Here is a 22,290-nt window from a genome sequence, read left to right on the forward strand (position 1 = left end):
TCAAATTGTAAAAGAGATTGTAACCCTAAAATCAATACAAAATATTATTTTGTACACGTGTTCTTGTTTCAGGAAAATTCATGTTTACAAATTTAGCACGCCCGATGGGACAATCTTGACCTCTCATCTCTTTCTACGTTATGGAATCCAAACACACCTCAAAGTCCATGGCATCAAGCAAGGGACAAGCCATTCTAGCAACCACCAAGGGAAGGATCTTGAGCACTTCCAACGCGAATGGACAATCCATTGGCTCCACAACCACTCCTCAACATGCCGCTTCAAAGTTGGTGCCACTAAGGGAGCAAGGGGAGCATCAAAGGTACGAGTCCATCATTAACCTGACCTTGCTGGGGGCACCGAAGCATGCTACTGAGGCACACAAGATAACATCCAAAAATGGCCAACAAGGTTCTTCGTCAGCACCTTGGATGTCTGAAGGAAAATCGTGTCTATTGGTTGCACAAGTCATGACCATCGGCGTTACCTCTATTGAAGAACAACTAGCTCAAATCAATGAAGCAATTGCAAGGCTCACAAGGACCGCAGAGGAGAAAGACTTGTAAATCACCGCACTCATCAACCGATTGGAGGTGTAGCATAGTTCACAGCAATCGATAATAGGACCCTTACAGTTTTCATTTTGGCAACTGGAGTAAAAGTATCCTTGTAATCTAAGCCATATGTCTGAGTGAAACCACGAGCTACCAAATGAGCCTTGTGTCTTTCAATGGTCTCATCCGTGTTGAACTTGGTTTTGTACACCCAACGACTGCCCACAACTTTCTTTCCCTTGGGAAGTTTAACTATGCTCTAGGTTTTATTGTTATGAAGTGCTTGTAGTTCATCCCTCATTGTATCTTTCCAAGCCACAAGTTCATTTGCTTCTTGAAATGTTTGAGGGTCATAAGTGTTGTCCAAGGTGCTAGGAAAGGAAGTATGAGATGGTGAAAAAAGCTGGTACGAGACAAAATCTGTGAGAGGATACCTAGAGGTGAAGGTGACATAGTCATGTAAGCGAAGTGGGGGCTGTCTATCTCTGGAAGGGTTTCGTCCAATTGGAACCTGAGGTTCAAGATTTGTAACTGGAGAGGGTGATAATTGTGGGGATATAGGTAAAGTGACATGAGGTGCGAGGGTCTCTTGATAGTGAGGAACACTAGGCAAAGGAACCAAATCACTTAAGAACTCGCTCTGACCTACATCACTCAGTTCCTTTGAAAATTAAGGAGTGTTTTCATCAAACCTCACATCCCTTGAGACCATAAGTTTTCTTATGGTTGGATTGTAGCACTTGTAACCTTTCTGAGTAGATGAATAACCCATGAAGACACATTTTGTTGCCCTGGGATCGAGTTTGTCACGATGGAAAGGTTGGTTATGAACAAAACAAGTGTAACCAAAAACCTTCAAATGTGAGAGATCAATTTTTCTTTCCCTTAGTACTTCATATGGAGACTTGAAAGCTAATACTTTACTTGGTAGTTTATTGATAAGATATGTGGCAGTGAGCACTCCTTGTGACCAAAATTTTTTTGGGCACGTTCATATGAAACATGAGTGATCTTGTCTTCTCAAGGAGATCTCTATGTTTTCTCTTGGCAACCCCATTTTGTTGGGGTGTGCCAACACATGTGGTCTGATGCAAGATGCCATGAATACTCAAATATTGAGACATGCTATGGGACATATACTCAGTGCCATTGTCAAATCTTAAGACATGAATTTTCAATGAAAATTGAGTACCAACTAGTTTATGAAAATCTTGAAAAACATTTGGAAGTTCAATCTTATATTTCAAAAGATACAACCAAGTTATCCTCGTAAAATCATCGACAAAGGTTACAAAGTACCTATATCCATCAAAGGACTCTAGTATTGGACCCCAAATGTCTGAGTGAATGATTTTAAAAGAATGACTGGCTCTAGAGGTCGAGGAATCAAAAGGCAACCTAGCTGACTTAGACAAGTGACAAACATCACAGTGTAGCTTGTCTTTACATAGTTTTGGAAACAAAAAAGACATCACTTTCTTAGAGGGATGTGCCAAGCGTTGATGCCAAAGTTGTTGATCTTGAGAAACACTTGAATTGACTTGAAAAACCTTGGGATCCATGGTGTCTTTAGCTAGGTAGTAGAGACCATTCAAATAGAAATCTTTACAAATCATTTTCTTGGTGGTGATATCCTGAAAGATAACATCGTGGGGAGAAAAAATGGCTAGGCAATTTAGAGCATTGGTGATGGTTCCTACTGATAACAGTTTGAAAAGAAAAGAAGGAATATAAAGGGCTACTGACTCTATGTGATTTGAAAGTAGAGTGACTTTTCCCTCTCGTACAACTGAGGCACCTTTACCATTAGCTAAGGACACTTGAGTAGGTTTTGACAAGGTTTTAAAATCATGCAAGTTGGTAATGTGATTTGTCATGTGGTTTATGGCTCCTGAGTCTATAATCCAATAGTCATGTTCATTACTAGCATCTAAGGCAGTTAAGAAGGCACTTGAAATACCTGGAATATCTTTCTGCGAGACATGATCATGTTCAGCTAAGAAGCCAGCAAATTTTCCAAGTAGGGTTGTGCTCTTCTTCTTGTCAACTGCAGGAGCTTCATCTCCATGGTTATGGGCTTGGTTGTTTGTGGAGATATGCTGCAAATTCATTAATTAGTGCAACAGGATTAGCTGTGAAGTTCACCATTCCTTCAGTTGAAAATGTAGCTGCATGATTTGCCTTGTACGCATTGTTGTGCAGGTTTCTTTGTGGACCCTTTGTCTCTTTAAAGAACTTGGGCTTCAATTATGGATGCAGTATCCAACACTTGTCTCTTGTGTGCCCAAGTGTGTCACAATAGCTGCACTCAGGTCTGTTTCCCTTATACACTTTGCCCTCTTGGTTGTTGCTGGAAACATAAGCCCTTGTTTCGGAGATAGTGGCTTTGGTCTCCTGACTCATGACCTTTTTTCTTACTTCTTCCCTTTGGATGATAGCACAAACACCAGTGAAGGGGGGAAGCACAACGTTCATCAAGATGTGGCTTATAAGATCTTCATATTCTGAAGCTAAACTTGCCAAAAGCTGAAAGATTTTGTCTTCTTCAGCTCTCTTGGTCAACACAGTGGCGTCAATGGTATGAGAACGATACACATCAAGCTCATTCCACTTGCTTGTAAGACTGCCAAGGTGTTGCACAAAGGTTTTTTCCCTTTGTTGAAGACTAGAGATATCTTTCTTGAGTTGAAAGACACGTGCGACATTATTTTGATTTCTATACATCTCTTCAACTTGTTTCCAGAGATGCATAGATGACTCTGAGTAACTGAAGATCTCAGCAGTCCTACGCTCCATGGAGTTAAGCAGCCAAGACATGGCCAGTTGGTCTTTACATAGCCATGACGCATATGTAGGAGAAGAAGTTGCAGGTGCAGCGATGGCGCCATTTACATAGCCTAACCTTGATCTCCCTCCAAGTGCAAGTGAAACAGCACGAGTCCAAGGAAGATAGTTGAACTCGTTCAACAGAACAGAACTGAGACGTTGATTACGGTTAACTTCAACGCCGGTTGAAGCTGAAGCAGCCAGTGAGCTTTCAGCTTCAAAAGAACCGTCTTCAGCCATCTTGGCTTAAAGCACAGGAAACTCAGCGGAAATTAAAGAAGCAGGAATTTAGGGTTCCTGCTCTGATACCATATTGAATTTCTTATATATTATTTCATAAGAACTTTACAAGGTTTAAGCAAGTATATATGAGAGGGACGGAAAGGAAAGGGAGCAGCTGGAAAGCAACCTCCAATCAGTCCTTAAATCACTCCTACAAGGACTACCAACTATTTACAATAACAAGTAAACACAATCCCTTAATTCTAGGCTAAAGCAAGCTAGAAACAATATCTTGAATAAAACCCTAGCCTTTAGCGGAGAGTTCTACATTGAACAAAAGATATGACTTGATTGATTTCTTGCAGTTGGATATCTAAGCCTTAGCTACTCCCTGCTCCTTATTAGTCAATCTTCCAATCTTCCAACATCTTTGTCACCATAAGCATGTGGCTCAGTAGTGTGGACTACTATAATTTGGTTCCGTTTCTTTCTTGCTATTTTGCTTCTCTTCCAAATCTTGAAGAGTAGCATCCAACCGCTTCAGTTCCTCAGAGATGTATTCGATTCTCTTTTGCACATTGGCCTTGCCCTCTGCCAAATCCTGCTTCACAAGAACCGGACCTATCAACTTGAAAACATTGGCTTCTTCACTGAGGAGATCCAATTCCATGAGGACGAGCTCGTTCTCGCCGAGTTGGATAGTGTACTTCTTCCTCACTTGGTGTTCCTTGGACTTTTCATTGAAGGGTGGAACATTTAATGAGATGGCTTTAAACAATTAATTTTCTCTCTTATATTAAGTTAGTTTAGTTTAACATGTGAAATGTTCGTAAAATATTATCTTATGATTGAGTTTAAGGCACATTTCCAACAAACACTACCTTAGGGCATACTTTCTATATGTTATCGGGTCTTATATAGTACCCGATACAAACACGGGCTGTGCATTCCCACTACTTAACCATCATGGACGATATGAACGTTATTGGCCAGTATGCATGGGTGCAGCTACGTGGGTCACCATTCATAACAACTTGGAAGGAGGGCACATGAACGGCCTGTCGTATACTCTAATGGTAATATTCTAATTAATTAGACTATATATATTTTTGTTTTACTTAGTTAATACATTATTTATAACTTACATTGACTTTTAATAGATACTAGAAAAAATGCTCGCGTTTTGCAGCGGGTTTTAGAATCGTAACCCACAATCCATCAAAGCCACTTCTAAGTAGTTCAGAAATCAATCAAAGCAACTTAATTCACATGGTATAATATGTCTTTCAATTCTTTCTAGATTCTATTGGATTTCCATTAAGAGCCTATGTGCCATCAAAATAGCTAATTTCTAAGTCCTAACTAAATACAATTTACATGATTTTTTCATAGATTCTACAACGTGCTTGTTTAATTGTCCCTAATGTGAAGTAGTAGCTGTTGGTGATGCAACAAAAAGCACCTGCACAGAAATTCAAAACTAAATCCTGATTTGAGAATGTGCTTGTTTAATTTTTTAAGTTCTACCTATTAAATCATGGTGAATCAATATGGACAATATCATAAATACCTTTTTAAAACCTCTTGGGATTGAAGTCAAGCCGAGTCATCCATAACGCTCCAGAAAATTCTTGCAATTTCACTGGTCTAAACAAAGCATGTATAAGCATAAATAATAAAGTATTTGGGATGAAAAAGGTTTGTTCACACTTACAGCGAGGCCACCGGATCCAAGTCAAAAAAGAGCAATTGATGATTCTTTTTCAGTTTTGTTACATTTAAAGTGGCACCCAAACTTGATGTTGGAAAAAAAATAATTCAACATTACATTAGCTTCGGATATATAAGTCACGACCATAATGTTTTGAGTGTTGGATTTACCTGAATGCTCATAATGAAGAAGAATTATTGCCCACCTTATGCTGTAGATATTAGCGAAACCGAAGGATTATAATAAATATGTATGTTACATGTAAAATTATTAGGTAGTTCTGCGTTGAATAATTAGAATCGGTTTTAAGTCAACTAATTTTCTATTTGACTTGTATTCAAGTGTATGAAAGTGAAAGCACTATATGTCAACATAGATAGTATAACTGAATGATTTTCTCACCATATCATTAAGTAATATGCTTAGAAAACCACCAAATCGATCATGAGATCTGATTACTTTGGGTCTCAAAATCTTCATATTTGGACTCCAATCTTTTCGTTTGACTGAAAAGGTTTCAAATAATGGATCGCATATATAAGATGTACATTGTTAGTATATAAATGTGCGTAGGTATGTATCGAAATTAAAGTTTGTTCTAACTTACAGTGAAGCCAACATTGTCAAATCCAAAAACAGCAACTGAAGATCCCTTTTTTCAATTTTCCTATACAATTAGTAGAAGAGCTATTTCTGTAAAAGATTCTAGCGGGAAGTTGATGATTCGGCTAGTTCTGTCAGGGAGACAGGCTCTATTGCTTTCTTTCGGGGGTGCAGCCTTGCTTCGTTCACCAGGGCGCCAACCTGGGCTACGGGATGCCCTGTAACTAATAATCCAAAAAGAAACATTAGTGATCCACAACTTGACAATTTCTTTCATGGTGTAAGGATATATTTTCAACAGTTCATTGTCATTTGTTTATCTGCAACTGCACCTGCATCTGCATCTGCATTTGCTGCAGATTATATTACTCAAATGAAATGCATATCAGGGGAGAGAGAGAGAGAGAGCTGAGTTGGAAAGTTTGACTGACTGAATGTATAAAGCCTTGTTTCCCATAACAAACAGACCGCTACATATAACTAATTACGCAACCATGTAACTCCATTTCTAGACAACCAAGAAAGTGATTGTAGAGAATAAACCAATATCAATAACAATGATTGTAATATGCATTTAAACAACCATAAAATGGCAAATTAAACCAAAATTACAATTAAAAAACGAAACATCAATTATCTAGATATTTAAAATTATCATATGAATTACTATCTACTAATTGTATTGTTCCATTCAGTCAAGGAACTAATGCCGTTCTAGGCTCATCATCCAACTTACATTAACCCAAAAAAGAAAAAAGAAAAAAAACCTCAAATTGAAACAACATGAAATAACAATTAACCAAACCAAGCCAAGAGTAATGAAACCAAACAAAATAAAATCACAGCTAAAATTAAAAAATTACAGCTAAAATTAAAATGTTCAAAAATTGATTACCAATTAATAAATCTTGAACGATATAACCAAGTCTTATCATTTTTTACCTTCTGCACTTCACTTTACTCATTAAAAGGCTTCACTTTTTTTATGCTTGGTTATACAAAATAATTCTATGTTGTATCATTCACTTTTGCGAGGCTTTACTAAAAAAGAAAGAATAGCAACTAAGTACTTTGTATTCCCTATGAGCAATCACATAAATTCCAAGTTATTCAATACATACATAAAACAACATGAAAACACATTTAATGTTCAAATCATACAAAATCAAAACATTAGAATATGCGAAAAGAATTATTACTTTCTTACAGAAAAGCCTAAAAAGAATAACTCTAAATTACTTGCCTCTATTATGAAAATGTTACAATAGCAGAGAAAAAGGGCCCAAAACATGAAGACCCACAACTCCTGGAATAAAAAAGAAAACCAAATGATACATTTAGACCACCAATCTAAATAACATGCACAAAAAGGAATTCACAAACAAAACCTAAATAAACACAGAGAACGAATCCAAAAAAAGGAACCTGTGACAGCCCGTCCCGGGAATTTTAAAAACGTACGCGTGAAAAGACGATTTTACCCCTAGTGCGATTTCTTTACGTTTATTGGTTTTTGGGTTCCTTGTTGGCATGTTTTTGGGCCACACACACACTAACCTACACCCACACCCTTCTCCCCTGCCCTGCACCCTATCCCGTGCCCAGTTCCCTTCCCATTTCCTCCTCCATCGTATGGACACACACACAAACCTATCAAACCTTCACAGATCGAAGGTATAAAGTATATATCCATGCTCGTGAGGCTCGTAGGAGTCCAACCATACCCATTACAGGTAAGAATACCTTCGTTTTCACGTTGAACTCGGGTTACCCGATTTTGGTACTGTTCATGCACACGTAATTTCTCATGTTTTTGGGAATTTCAAGCTTGTAGAGAGCTTGGTGAGGTCCCTAGGAGGCTCGGGGTGGTTCGTTTGAAGGTTTTGGACATCGGGATCACGAGTTTCGAGGTTAGCCGGAGTTGGGGTGATTTTTCAGGTGAGATTTTGTGGATTTTAGCACTTGAAAGTGGTATGATTGTGTTCCTCTCGTTGTAAGCTTCATTTTGGTACCAATTTTGTGAAATTTGGGTGAAAAACGAAGAAGTTACAAAGGTTTGAAATTTTCCCGATTTTCCGGCGCTGGAGCCTCGCTAGAGAAGACGACGGAATATTCGATCAAATCTGACGGAATATTCCTGACGCCGTTGACGAAAACCGTTATAGATAACGGAATATTCCTGACCGCGTCAGTTGATGCCGTCAGCGTGCCAGGCACGTGCCTGTGCGTGGTCTGCGCGTGTGACCATGCCTTGGCCGGCGCGTGGGGGTGCGTGCGACGGTGAAAAATTATTTTAAAAATATGGGGATGTTCCTGAGGTTGAGTAGATCACGTTGGTGTATTCATACACCCCATTTGAGCAATGTATGAGAAGTTATTTCTAAAGTTTGGTTATGTGCTTTAAAATTAACGTTTTTAGAGTTGTTTCGCATATAGGTGAGACGTATCCCGAGGACAAGCATGGCCACTCGAGGCAGGGGGTTACGACCCTTCCACTTACCAGTGAGTGGGCTTTTGGTTTTCCGTATATACCTGTATACTTATATTTTTCCCAGAAATTGATTTTGATTCGTTTATTCGTTATATGCCATGCATTACATTGCCGTTTGTCATGCATTGTTAGTTGCATTTATACATACGTATATTGGTGCTGTGGACGCACAGGTAAGTGCCAGTTGAGTTGTGATTCATGTTTACATTCAGTAGTGACTTCAGAGACTTAGAGAGCTCATAACCTGCACCCCCGGTGTTAGTGCTCCCGCCCAGAGTTGGGCACAGTCCTTCACATGATGTTCACCTCTCGCACCACACGTTCATCTTGGATCCAAGTTAGGTGCACAGTCCTGTCATACAGACCATTTTAGGTGGTTCCGACTCGTAGGTGACCCGCGATTATTCGCCCAGCCTTCACGTGATCGTAACACTAGAGCGTACTTATATTACACCCAGGCCTGTCGTACAGACCACTTTAGGTGGTTCCGACTCGAGTGCAGGTATAGTTAGTGAGATGGAGATTCGAGCTCTAGATTCAGCCGTACAGGTCACGTTAGGTGACTCCGGCTGACAGTTACTTGTTATTGATTGATGTTTCCTGAGCATTTGCATAATACTTCGAGGCATATTGCATGGCACGCTTTTCGAGCATGATATATATATATTCTATTTTCTGGGAAGTATACAGGTTTTACGGCGAGGGGTTAGAACTTATTTATTGAATTGGTTTTCGAAAAACTTTGTTTTTGCCCACTCACGCTTTTGTTTTGCGCCCCTCCAGGTTGTAGTTGGCTAGCACGTTTGGTGGATTCCCTGAGGACTTTCCCGGCATATCTGACAGACCACCACCAGTGTAGGACCACCCTCGGGTGTGCTTTGTTGTCGTCTTTTCCTTTTGGACTGCTTTAGGCTTGTTTGCTCTGAACTTAGGATTTACACTCGTTGTACTTGTTTTATTACTTTGTGTAAAGCTAGTTTTTATTTATTCGTACCATTTATATTAATTTTTTATTAGCTTCCGCACTGTGCACATGGTTACGTCACTTCCACGTGACGGCCAGCATGCCCTGATCTCGATCGGGGTGTGTCAAACCCAACATAGCAAGAAAGTTAGAAAACTCTCACAATTAAAATAAAAAAGTTGAATAGCTCGTTACCAACTCACAACATTCATAAAAAAAAATAAAAAATAAAAAATAAAAAATAAAAAATTTAGACAAAAGCCTGAAAAAAAAAATGTAAATTTGACACATCCCAACCTGGATTGTCCACTAAGACTCTGAATCGAGTTGTGCTGGGCGACACCTGGAAGGTGACGAAGCCATAAAGTGTGGTGATGTGGAATATGGGAATAAATTTAAACCTAAATATGCTTAAACATGAGAGTGCGATATGAACGGGAATGAACTCATTTCACACGTGACGTCAGAGCATAAAATAAGGTACAGTAGAGTGGATTGAAAATCATACCGTCGAAGGTAATCTCCAATACCAAGACTTGCCACGAATCCTCGTCGATACGAAACTTTGCTACTAGAACTTGGAGGGATTACAAAAAAACAAGAGTGAGTGGGCCTGAGTATAAAGCTTTAATAAAGACCTTCTAAACAATATAACTCCTCGTTGTACTACCTGTATAGGTTTCAGGAAATCATACTACATATAAGTATGAAGTCAAGTGTAAATCAACATTAAATCCAAGAATAATCCAAAATCACTACAAATCAGCAACAACATAATAAAATCAGGTGCTCATCAATCTATGATAACCCACGAGTCGGAGTTGCCTAACGCAATCTGTATAACTCATAGGCAACCTGTACTACAGTGTCGGAATTGCCTATTATTGCAACCTGTATGACAATGTCGGAGTTTCCTATCATTGCAACCTGTAAGACGGTGCCGGAGTTGCCTATCATTGCAACCTGTACGACAGTCTCGGAAGTGCCTATCATTGCAACCTGTACGACAATGTCGGAGTTGCATAAAAAATAAGTATAGTCATGCCATCAATCAATCATTTCGAATAACACCATAAACTTACCTGAACTTACCTACGCGTCCCGCGTTCACCTTCGCACTTCAAAGCATTCACAACAATTATATGTAGGTAATATGCATATGGATATGCCATAATGCAATCTAAAACTCAACCATATCATAGTATTTTAGATTATATAAATATATATATGACATGGCATGAAATGCGTAAATCAATTTAAAAGCGTTTGTGGAATTATCAATCATATATATACGATAAAAAGGGAAAGACCCTCTCACCTAAGGTCCGCGTTACGATTCCCTAGCACAAATATCGAGACATCATGAACAATCTTCACCTAGAACAATCATCCAGTCATGTCTTAGAACTCTAATCAATAGAACACGTAACTTACATAGAACACTTCCCAAGGATGTTCTAGAATGATTTGAGACCCATTGACCAAAAGTCAACCGTCGGTCAAAGATCAACGGTAGGGTACACAACCCTATGTAGCTCAATCTGGAAGATCCGCATCTAGGATTTTCGTTCCGTAACTTCCAAAAATCCACATTGTGTTTCTAAAACATCATACTAAAGTTTCCTTACGATCCAACAGTTGGATCTCTGCCAATTGCCAATTCAAGTGGCAATCAATGTTTTATTTTACAAACTTACAAATCTAATTCAGGAAGATCCATAAGTTAGATTTTCAATCTGTAAGTTTCTAATATCCTCAAATATTACTTACTATATTGTATTAAAGTTTGGTGACGATCCAATGGTCAGATCGTCAATTCACATAATGTTCAAGCAGCGGTCCTTATCAAAACTATGTTCAAACGATGAGTTTTCATCAATCGAACTTCACCTATGGAATTAAGGTGTCAAACTTAGCTTAGAATGGTTAGGGGATGACTCGGCTTACGCGCCGCCGCACACGGCGGTCGACCGTCTCGATTCGCCAGAAAATTCAACTATCTCCAAAAATTCTCAAATTTTACAAAAATGAAGATCTCAAAGAGCGGAGCAGGTTTTATATCTATGGTCAAGTCCAATTTGGCCAGTAAAGGCTCCAATTTCACTCAAACTCGCCAAAACCCTAAAATGGGTGAACTTCGATTCTCCTACCTCGGTGTTCCAATGTCTCTACCACTGGTTGGGTCATGTTCCTAGGTCCAAGGGGAGTTGATTAAGGGTAATGGTGGGTGGTGAAACTCACCAGATCAAAGGAATCACCGTCGAGAACCTCTGGGTTCTTCGGTGAAGTTCTACCCGGTTTAGGCCTTAAAACCCTTTGATTTTTTGTGGAAATGGTAGAGGAGATGTTGTGGAAGAGGTTGCAAGTGATGGATGGGTGTAGTTGGCTTGAAAAAATGGTGGAGATTAGCCGATATCAACTCGGGTCACCGGCAAGTTGTAGTGTGCATGGGTTGAAGAAATGGGGAAAAGATGTTTCTCTCTCTCTCTCTTCTTTGATTGGTTGCTTCTGTTCTCCTATTTTTCTGATTGGTCCTTACCCTTAAATCTGATTGGTCAGTCTTCCTACAAGGTGGGAGTTTAACACTTTATAAACTAAAATATAAATAACCACTTTCAAACATCCATAACTATACCGTTATAATCCGGACTTGCAAACGACTTTCACCTATGTGTTCGTATGAATGATTACTACACAAATGCGCTAAAGGAATAAGTCATATGTTTCTCTAGACGATGCTCCACGGAAGTCAAAGTCTATGCCTCTAGAGGCATTTTCGTCAATTCCCTTGATTAAAATAAATAAAAACATAAATTTAGGGACGAGTTGTCACAAAATTACTCACCTCTATCACAAAAATGTTATAACACCAGATAAAAAAGGCCAAAAAACCGAAGAGCCGCACCTCCTGAAATCAAAAATAAAACCAAACGACACATTCATAGCGCCACCATATTTAACAACTACTATGCACAGTGTTTCAAAAATTAATATAAGACTAACCTTTAGAGCATTCCCACCGTTGGGTTTTGCTTGGGGGACAGGGTCCAAAACAATGGCCCGAGGGCCGGTGGGAGGCCTCCAGCGTGGGGTAGCCCGATGGAAGGGGAAGGCCTGAGCTCCGGGCCCGTGGGGGATTGCCAGCCCTTGAGCCCGAGGTGGGTGTGACGTCAGGCTGACGCCAGGGTGGCGTCAGCGCAATATTATATTTTTTTTGTGTCAGGCGCGTGCAACCCACCCGCGCGTGGGGGCGCGTCACCGACACAAAAATCAGAAGAAAAAAAAAATCTGTCAGTTACCGTTGGGAAGCCACGTGGCTTCCCACGGTACGTTAGATCTTAACGGTCACTTAATGTGGACCGTTCGATCTCAACGGTAAAAAAAAAAAAAAAGTCATATTTAATATCCACCGTTCGATCTGAGATCAACGGTGGATATTAAAATGCTTTATAAATTAAAAAATAAATAAATAAATAGTTTTAAAAATCTGAAAAGTTACCGTTGTGACACGTGGCACAATTTGGAGTGTTGGAATTCAAATTTTTTTATATCCAACGGCAGAGATTAATGAATTGAATAAAAATTTAAAAAAATTTGTAAAAAATTCAAAAAAATTCAAAAAAATATCTGAAAAATCTGAAAAAAAAATTGTTTTTACTTTTCTATAAATACTTTCTCATTATCATCTACCTTACACAACAATTTCATATTTTCTCAACTACTTTCAATCACATTCCTTTCTTTGTCTCAAAGTTTGAATCCATTTTTTTTCAACAAAATGACCACTGGTGCAGGTACGAATTGGTCGCTTATTGAAGATGTTGCGTTGTGTACTAGCTGGGTTGAAGTTGCTCATAGTTCCCTTACGGGTAATGAGATGCAGTTGCGAGAAATGTGGAGTCTTATTCATACCAATTTTCTTGAGAAAATTGGTGGGAAAAGAACCAAAGAATCCATGTCCAGTCGTTGGAAATTACTTAGCCAATCGTTTAGTACGTGGAGAGACGCCTTGGCACAAGCTAGTAGTAATATTCAAAGTGGGGAAAATTACTCGGATCAGGTAACAATATATTATTTATTTGATACCCAAATTTACATTATAATTATTTGTTTGTATTATTTATTTGTTACCTACATAATTTATTATTTATTGTTTGTATTATTTATTTGTTACCATCATAATTTATTATTTATTGTTTGTATTATTTATTTCTTACCGTCATAATTTATTATTTATTGTTTGTATTATTTATTTGTTATTTATTATTTATTATTTGTATTATTTATTTGTTACCTACGTAATTTATTATTTATGGTTTGTATTATTTATTTGTTACCGACTTACATTATAATTATGTTGTTTGTATTATTTATTTGTTACTTATTTTCATTATAATTATTTATTTGTATTATTTATTTGTTACTTATTTTTATTGTGTACGAACTTCAAGCACAAGCTTGGTACGCTGCCAAAACCAAAAGCAAAAATAAATCATTCAACCGGTGGGAATGTTGGAATATTGTCAAAGATTGTCCTAAATTTAGAGTTGTGCCAGTCGGTCCAGAAGTGCACATGAACAGCACCCCTCTACATTCTACACCCGATCATGTTCATGAAGATGATGCAGAAGAAGTGCCCGAAATCCCCCTCCCTGAACAAGGGTCGGGTTCGACCCGTTTTCCAATTAGGCCTCAAGGTAAGAAGGCTTCAAAGAGAAAAGGGAGTGCTTCGAAGAACGATTATGCAAAGTTCATGGAAGAACTTACTCGCCAAGGTGAATTGACTTTGGCGAGGGAACTGGCGAAAGATGAGGCTAATAAGGCTAGAGAGGCATCAAAAGCAGCAGCTGTTGAGAGAGAATTTTATGCTAATGAGAGAGAAAGAGAGCTACTTAGGCAAGAAAGGGAACATGTTAGAGAAGAAAGACGGGCTCAACAAGATCGTGAGATTATGAACATGTCTTTAGAAGGGAAGTCTCCAAATTCTAAATTTTTTTGGAAGTCAGAGAAAGCGGACGTGGTGCGAAGGAGGCGTGCAAGAGAAACAATAGCAAGCCAAGGTGGTTCTAGCACCGCAAGAGAAGATCATCCTAGCACCACAAATTGGTTAAGTGATGATGAATAGAGTACTTTTTGTAATCGGAGCCCATAATTTTCCAATCACTTTGGGTTGTAATTTATTATTTATGTTGTTTCCAATTTCTTGAATATTTATTCAAATTAATTTGGTAAGTTATTTATACTAAGAATTAATTTGGTAAGTTATTTATACTAAGAATTAATTTGGTAAGTTATTTATGTTGTATGATGGTGCCATTCTCTTTAATGATGATATGCTTTAATGTATTAACCAAAGCAAAATATGTACATATGTGAACATAGCGTCTACTACTTACATCAAAGCCATGATAAAATAAAGAGTGTAACTAATTAAGATGAGAATTATGCACGATCACAATTTTAAGGTTGCAAGCAATTTGAACAAACACTAAAAGCCAAACATAAATACTCATCTGGCTTTCTAATATTAAATATAAACATAAACATACTAAGAATTACATATACTAAGTGACACACCCCAACCGAGGTCAGGGCATGCTGGCCGTCACGTGGAAGTGACGTAGCCATGTGCACAGTGCGGAAGCTAAAAACAGTAATATCAAAGTACGAATAAATTAAAACTAGCAAATATAATGTGATAAAGTATGTGCTAGCGTAAGTAAGTCGCTGAATTCAGAGCCTAAAGCCTACAACAGTCCAAAAAAACGATACAACAATAGTGCACCCGAAGGTGACCCTACATAGGTGAGTGTCTGTCAGAAATGCCGGGACGTCCTCTGGGAAAACCACCGAACCCGCTAAGTTACTAGAACCTGGAGGGGCGCAAAACAAAAGCGTGAGTGGGCAAAAACAAATTCTTTGAAAACCATTTCATAAAATACATTCTAACCCCTCGCCGTAAAACCTGTATACTTCCCAGAAAAATAAACATATATACGTAGGTATAAATATGCCAAGTATGCTCAAGGGTATGCCAACATGCTCAAAGGTATGCCGTCATGCTCAAAGCCTCATAATAACATGCAAGTGCTCAGGTATAAATCACATCAATAGCATAATAATCTGGCAGCCGGAGTCCCCTAAGTGACCTGTACGGCTGAATCTAGAGCTCAAATCTCAAACTCAATCACTAAACCTGCCCACGAGTCGGAACCACCTATAGTGGTCTGTACGACAGGCCTGGGTGTAATACATATGAACGCTCTAGTGCTACGATTACGTGAAGGCTGTGCGAATAATCGCGGGTCACCTATGAGTCGGAACCACCGATAGTGGTCTGTACGACAGGACTGTGCACCTAACTTGGATTCAAGCTGAGCGTGTGGTGCGGGAGGTGAACAACACATGAAGGACTGTGCCCTACTCTGGGCGGGAGCACTAACACCGGGGGTGCAGGTTATGAGCTCTCTAAGCATCTCTAACCACTATTTAATGCAATCGTTAAATAACGCTTACCTGGCACTTACCTATGCCTCCACAGCACCAACATATATATATATGACATATGCATAATTAAATATATAATTAAACGTATATGCTACTAATCATGCATAACCACCAATTATATAAAAAGAACGGCATATAACGAAGCATTTATACTAATTTCTGGGAATTTATATGTATATAGGTGTATACGGAAACAAAAGCCCACTCACTGGTATGTTGAAGGGTCGTAGCCCCCCTGCCTCGAGTGTGCACGCTCGTCCTCGGGATACGTGTCACCTATATGCGAATTAACTATAAAAACATTAACTTTAAAGTACATAACCGTCTGTTCAAAATAACTTCTCATACATTGCTCAAAATGGACAAATGAATATACCAACGTGATCTACACAACCTCAGGATCACAACCATATTTTTAAAATAATTTTTGGACCTCTCACGCGCCCCCACGCGCCAAAATAGGCACAGACCCACGCGCCCCCACGCGCGGCCACGTGCCATGCACACAAGTGACGCCGTCAGGAATATTCCGTTAAACCTAAACTGACACCGTCACTGCCGTTAGGAATATTCCGTTAAACCTAAACGAAATATTCCTGTTTCTTCTCCGGTCAGTCCCCGTCGCCGGCGCCGTCGCCGGAAAACCTGCAACTTGGGCCTTCTCGCTCGTTTTTCAACCGTTTTTCATGATTTTTGCACCATTTTAACCCTTAGAACTAGTAGAACACGTCTAACCAAGTTTTAAAGGCTAAAATCTACGAGAATTCACCTGTCCAAAACTCCAAAACTCGGTCAACTTCGAACCAAGCTTTCCCGACGTCCAAATTTATCCAACGAAGCACTCCCAAGCTCCTGGGAACCTCACAAACACAACTACAAGCTTCAAACGTCCAAAAACAAGCTAGAATAAGTTTGCATGAATAGTACTCAAATCGGAAAACCTCAAATCGACGTGAAAATGGTGGTTTCCCTACCTGAAAATGGTACCACAGTGCTCCTCACAGCCTCACGAGCTCGATGGTGTCCTTGGTTCCTTCGATCTGCAAAGATTTGGTGGGTTTTGGGTTTGGTCCGTACGTATATGGTGAAAAAGAAGGGGAAAGGGAGCACGGGAAGGAGAGAGAGAGACAGGGAATGATAGTGAGAGGGATAGGGATAGGGTGTGTGTGTGTGTGTGTGTGGTCCAACACCACACAAAACAACCAAAAACATAACAAAAACAAACTAGGGGTAAAATGGTAATTTCACACGTACGTTTCCGATAATTCCGGGACGGGATGTCACAACCTACCCACCTTAATAGAATTTCGTCCCGAAATTCAAAACAACCAAATAATGACCCCTAGCAGCCAAAGAACAATCTAGGATACAAATCCCTCATCCGATCTTCTGTCTCCCACGTCGCTTCCTCAACCGAATGATTCCTCCTCAAAACTTTCACTAAATTCACCGTTTTGTTCCTCAGAACCTTCTCTTTCCAATCGATGATCGTCACCGGTTCCTCGTCATACGTCAAATCTGGATTAATTTCTAACGGTTGAGGAGGTATCACATGAGATGGATCAGCAACATAATGTCGGAGCATAGACACGTGGAAAACGTTATGCACCCTGGCTAGCTCCGGAGGCAACTCCAACCTGTAGGCTACCTCACCAACTCGCTCTGTGACCATGTATAGTCCGATGTACCTGGGACTCAACTTGCCTTTCTTCCCAAATCTCACTACACCTCTCCACGGCGAAAGCTTCAAAAATACCCAATCTCCGACCTCGTACACTCTGTCCGTAGCATGCCGATCCGCTAAGCTCTTTTGTCTATCCTGTGCTGCTTTCAGATTAGTCTTGATTACCTGAACGTTCTGAGTAGTCTCCTCAACAATCTCCGGACCCACTAAAACTCTTTCTCCGACTTCTGACCAACACAACGGTGTGCGACAACCTCTACCATACAATGCCTCAAATGGTGCCATGCCAATGCTCGAATGAAAACTATTATTATAGGCAAATTCCATCAAATCCAACCGCTGGTGCCAAGCATCACCAAACTGCAACACCGAAGTTCGCAACATATCCTCCAACGTCTGAATAGTCCTCTCAGATTGCCCATCTGTCTGAGGATGATACGCCGTGCTGTAGAGTAGTCTCGTACCCAAAGCTTCCTGGAAAGCCACCCAAAACTTAGATGTGAACCGTGGATCACGATCCGAGACAATACTCACCGGGACACCATGGTACTTCACTACCTTCGAGATGAACAACTCCGCTAAACGACTCAAAGAATACTTCTCTCTCACTGGAATAAAATGTGCGGACTTAGTGAGTCGATCAACGATCACCCAAATGCCGTCAAAACCGTTATGTGTACGCGGGAGCTTGTACACAAAATCCATGGTGATATTTTCCCATTTCCACTCGGGAACGGGAAGCGGCTGTAACAACCCAAACGGCTTCTTCCTTTCTGCCTTAACCTGCTGACAAATGGCACACCTACTCACATACTCGGCTATCTCTCTCTTCATACCCGGCCAATAATAAAATGGTCGAATGGTATGATACATTTTAGTAGCTCCTGGATGCATGGCGTAAGCCGAGATATGTGCTTCATCAAGAATTTCCTTCTTCAAATCCACATCATTTGGCACGAACATTCTTCCCTCTTGCATCAACATGCCATCCGATTCACGTACCCTGAGGTCTCTCCTCCTACCTTGTTCTCGAGCTTGGATTAATTCTTGAGTCCGCTCATCAGCTGCTTGGGCTGCAAGCACCCGATCAACTAAGATGGGCCTAACTTGAAAATTAGCAAGTAAAGCCACATCTCGATCTTCTACTTCTAACCTCACTCCCGTAGCACGCAAGTCCGCCAAAAGAGGAATACGGCTTGCGTACAACGCATTAATGCGGCCTTGAGATTTCCGACTAAGTGCATCAGCAACTACATTCGCACGACCAGGGTGATAATCGATCGTGCAGTCGTAATCGCTGAGCAACTCCATCCACCTCCGCTGGCGAAGATTAAGTTCCTTCTGAGTAAAAAGATATTGGAGACTCTTATGATTAGTAAAGATCCTACACTTCTCGCCGTAAAGGTAATGTCTCCACAACTTCAACGCAAAAATGATAGCAGCCAACTCCAAATCATGAGTAGGGTAATTCAACTCATGGGGTTTTAACTGACGCGAAGCATAAGCAATCACCCTACCATTCTGCATCAACACACATCCCAGACCATTCAAGGAAGCATCGCTATAAACCTCGAAATCACCACTATCGTCCGGGAGTGCCAGAACAGGTGCTTGAGTGAGACAATGCTTCAACTGCCGGAAACTCTGCTCACACTTATCATCCCACTCAAATTTAACATATTTCCTCGTTAGTCTCGTCAATGGTAAGGCAATCACCAAGAAATCCTTAACAAATCTCCGATAATACCCCGCCAAACCAAGGAAACTCCTCACCTCGGTGACGATTCGCGGTTGCTCCCAATTCTCCACCGCTGCAACCTTCTGAGGGTCAACCAGAATACCCTGAGCAGAAATAACATGCCCCAGAAACGCTACTTGGTTTAGCCAAAACTGGCACTTGCTAAACTTAGCATATAATTGATGTTCCCTCAACCTTTTCAGCACCAAAGTAAGATGTCGAACATGCTCCGCCTTCGACTTAGAATACACCAGAATATCGTCGATAAAAACAATGACGAACCTATCCAAGTAAGGCTGGAACACCCGATTCATTAAATCCATAAAAGCTGCTGGTGCATTCGTCAACCCAAATGGCATAACCAGAAACTCGTAATGACCATAACGAGTCCTGAACGTCGTCTTATGAACGTCATCCCTATTAATCTTCAGCTGATAGTACCCAAACCTCAAGTCAATCTTAGAGAACACACAAGCACCTCTAAGCTGATCGAATAAATCATCGATACGTGGCAACGGATAACGGTTTTAATCGTCACCCGATTCAATTGCCTGTAATCGATTCACAGCCTCAAAGTTCCGTCTTTCTTCCTCACAAACAATACTGGAGCGCCCCAAGGCGAAGTACTAGGCTGAATGAAACCCTTATCCACTAATTCTTGCAGCTGCACCTTCAATTCCCTTAATTCAGCAGGTGCCATATGATAAGGAGTCAAAGAAATAGGATTAGTACCTGGAAGCAACTCGATAGTGAACTTCAAATCACGATCAGGTGGTAACCCAGGCAAATCCTCGGGGAAAACATCTGGAAAGTGTCGGACTACCCTCACATCCTCAACACTACTAGGAGGAGCCTCATCCAACACCACATGGGCTAAGTACCCCTGACAACCTTTAGTCAACAACTTTTTCGCTCTCACAGCAGAGATAACGCCATGTCTCACCCCACTCTGCTCACCCACGAAAGTAACCACAGGTAGTCCAGGACGGCGAAACGTAACTATTTTCCCGTAACAATCAATATTGGCACGATTGGGGTGCAACCAATCCGCGCCCAAAATCACATCGAAATCAACAATATCTAACGGGATAAGATCAGCTGGCATAACCACACCCTTAACTATCACTGGACACCCTGGGTACACACGATCTACAATACATCTCTCCCCTCTAGGCATAGCGAACTCTAAATCATACCCTAGAGGTGTGGGGCGAGGTTGCGTCACTTGAGCAAATGTATGAGAAATCACAGAATGTGTAGCTCCGCAATCAATTAAGACTCTAGCAAAATAACCAAGAATATTTAACGTACCCATGATCAGATCCGGGTTGTTCTGAGCATCCTACAGAGAAATGTTGTGAATACGCCCCTGGCCCTGCTGCCGTCCGCCACGACCTCTGCTCGCCTGAGCACCACGACCCTGCGTACCACGCCCCTGACTGGGCTGACCGGTCTGTCTCGAAGACCCTACACTGCTAGTAGCAATCTTTCCTGGCTGAAACTGTCCTCCCTGATACCATTGAGAACCACCGGCTGGAGCTGGAGGATACGGCATATAGCCGCCCGAATACGGAGGGTAACCACCCTGGGAGTAGGGGTCCTGAGGATACTGATACTGTCTTGGGGCATAAGGAACAGCATCACCCTGGTAGTGGTAAGCACCACCCCGACCTGCCTGTCCATAACCACTCGGACCTTGAATCTGCTGGATAGGGGCAGGTGGTGGCAGGAAAGTCTGCTGCGGTCTCTGCTGCTGACTCTGGGGACATTGCGCGGCTCGATGTCCCATCTGCCCGCAAGTAAAACAACCACTACTGCCCCGCCTACACTCGCCAGTGTGCCGATTATTACACCTTTGGCAAAGTGGGGCCCTACCTCGACCACCATCCCCCTGTCTCTGGCATCGAGCGCCACCAGTAAATCTACCTCCTCGTCCCTGACCAGTGGCACTGAAACCATCACTAGAAGAGCTAGAGCTATTACCACCCCTCTTGAAGTTTTGAGTCTGACGAGGCCCGAGCGACGCTTGACCTTTACCTTTGACATCTTTCTTTTGGTTGCCATTCTTCTCATCGTCATCACTCTCGCTCGTCATGTTCTCAGAGTCCTCAACCCCTCAGCAAAACCTCGTAGAACTCCTGATAAGTATCACAATGAGTGGAGGTCGACATCGAACGTGATGTGATAATTACTTGACACTCAAATTAAACCCTCGTTTGACAATTGTAGTAGAATGGATAAGTGAGGGATCGTTCTAGACCGGGGATTAGGAGGGCTTGCTAAAACCTTCTAAATTGACTTAAGAACGTAAAAACAATATAAAACACTAAACTAGACTCAAAGAATGCAAAACTAAAATTTAAAACATTAAGACAAACCAAAAGACTCAAAACTAATTTTGGACGAATTTAAGATTATGGCTTGATTCAAAATACTTTAAAACATAAACTAAACAGATTCTAAGCACTAAAGAACAAGAAAGTAAAAGGGGGGAAAAAGTTTTGATTTGACGAAAATTGAAATAACAAAACAAAGTAACAAACTAAGCGGAATGTAAATATGAATTTGTGATGGAATGAATGGAATGAAGGCTAGCTAAGGGGTTCTTCTCCACACATGTTATACTTGCATACAAGATTGATTCTCAGTTGGTCTTTCGATAAATTATGAAACTCAACACTCCGGATTAATTAGGTCCGCTTAAATTAACCGTCAAGTTTTCCTTAAGTTAATGAATTGGATGGGTTTGCGCAACGCAATTCACAACATTCTCCAAAAGTCCTTTACGTGAACAGCACAATAAAGATACAATCAAAGATCATTAAGTATTATGAAAACTATAAGTGTTGACGAGGCATTCGTTACTATGATGAGCATGAAACTCGTGCCAAGAATTCATTTAACACGATTGTTTATAAGCAACCTCCACTACTTGTGAATATAAGTTCATAACGATTAGGTGAAAATCACTTATATTCTAGCGTCATATT

At 40.6% G+C, this 22,290-nt stretch overlaps 1 long non-coding RNA gene across 2 annotated transcripts; it reads right to left on the reverse strand.

Annotated features, from left to right (window-relative positions):
• Nucleotides 1-15,054: 15,054 nt before the first annotated feature.
• On the reverse strand, nucleotides 15,055-17,164 carry LOC148691570 (uncharacterized). Of its 2 annotated transcripts, none has more exons than XR_015954570.1 (4): nucleotides 16,853-17,164; nucleotides 16,648-16,758; nucleotides 16,088-16,154; nucleotides 15,055-15,244 (listed from the first exon to the last, which is right to left on the reverse strand). It is a non-coding gene; the product is annotated as an uncharacterized LOC148691570 (long non-coding RNA). The 2 variants fall into 2 exon arrangements; XR_015954571.1 differs by having other exon boundaries at nucleotides 16,088-16,169.
• Nucleotides 17,165-22,290: the final 5,126 nt, after the last annotated feature.

This window comes from Pyrus communis, chromosome 13 (assembly GCF_041283825.1).
Source record: "Pyrus communis isolate YQ-2024b chromosome 13, ASM4128382v1, whole genome shotgun sequence".
NCBI classification, from domain to species: Eukaryota; Viridiplantae; Streptophyta; class Magnoliopsida; order Rosales; family Rosaceae; genus Pyrus; species Pyrus communis.